Consider the following 1,631-nt stretch of genomic DNA (forward strand, 5'->3'; position numbering starts at 1 on the left):
GTGGTTCTGTTAGTGTTTTGAACGAAAGTTCTTACCATCTTGAAAATAAAGAAAATCTATTACAGGTTGAATAGCGTATAAAGTTAAAGCTGAACAAGCATTATATGATTGTAAACTATAAGATACGAATCTGTTATTTAATTAAAAATGAATGATGATTTTCAAAACTAAATAACCTGAAAATACTAAAGGTTTGAGACATTAACAAAGCGAAAAAAGCGTCCGGGGCCCGTTTAGAAGTAAGACAGAGTAGTAAGACACACAGTAAGAACGTGCGTAAATGTGCCCCAATGAAAATGCGTAAACGTGCCCCGTCAGCAAGTTTGGATTTATTTTTAAGATGCAACAAAATTTAATAACTTTTCTGTCCATATAAGTACAATTCTCAGAAAAAAAATGATAAAATTCTGCTATTTTTTATATATTTATTAGTTTTTAACAAAGTATTATTTATTCACAATAAGCTTCAAAACGTTCAACACAAAATTTACTCTGTTCGGTAGAAAACAGATTTTTCTATCCACATGTTAAACCGAAGCTCGACTGATGCTCAAAAACTTGTGAGAATATTTGCTAGGGAGTAGCATCAATTTGGTATGATTGTTGGCTCTTCATTTATAACTCGTTTTGAAAAAAAAAAAAAAAAAAAGCACTGCGTAAACGTACCCAATGCGTAACGTGCCCTGGTCTATCCTACATGAGTGTAATCCTGATTGTTTTTCTTTTGAATTTTTCTCGCAAAGACTTAGTCGTTTAAGAAATAGAGACTCAGAAACTAATAGTCGTAAGTGACAAATTTTCAATTCTGCTGAATATACAGGGTGTCTGAAAAATCTTTGACACATTAAAAAAATTCATAGAAAACCAATAAATTGTCGTATGAATTTGCGGTTTGTACCATAATACTTCACAGGTTCAAAAATTTTTATGTCATCGAAAAAAAAAAATGAAAAGGGGAAAAAAAGAGGAAGAAAAAAGGCATTTCGCAGCCTGGGTTTCAGTATATGCTATGCTTGTAATTCTTCGTTTAGTAATTTTCATTCCTTTTTGCGTTTTCCCATGTCAACAAAAACGATTTAAAAGTTACTGACACCCTGACTGCGAAATGCTGTTTTTCTTCTTCTTCCCTCCCCCCCCCCACCATTTTTTTTCTTTTCTTTTTTGATGCCATAAAAACTCTTGAACCTGTGAAGTATTATGGTGCAAACCGCAAATTCATACGACGATTTGTTGGTTTTTTATGAATTTTTCAAATGTGTCAAGGACTTTTCGAACACCCTGCATATAGAGATCAGGAAAAACTATTACTGAACGCATAACAGAAGTTACATGTAAATATACGAGCGAACCAAATGACTTCTTAATTTTCTACCACAGGAAGACCGTACGGAAACCGCTAGTATGTTATAATTTCGGTAAACTAGAATTTTTTTAATTCTAACTGTTTACTACAGGAGGTTGTCAAACAAAATTTCTTTGCTAAATTTATGAAAGAAAAAACAAGAAGAAATATCTAAATAGGAATTGATCAAAGATGTGTAAAACAATAAATGCTATAGCTATAGACATGTTCTTTATTTTCAGTATTTTGACACAACATAAACTTTTACAAAGAAAAAAAAAAGCTTTGT

The sequence above is a fragment of the Uloborus diversus genome, chromosome 6 (genome assembly GCF_026930045.1).
Source record: "Uloborus diversus isolate 005 chromosome 6, Udiv.v.3.1, whole genome shotgun sequence".
Lineage (NCBI taxonomy): Eukaryota > Metazoa > Arthropoda > Arachnida > Araneae > Uloboridae > Uloborus > Uloborus diversus.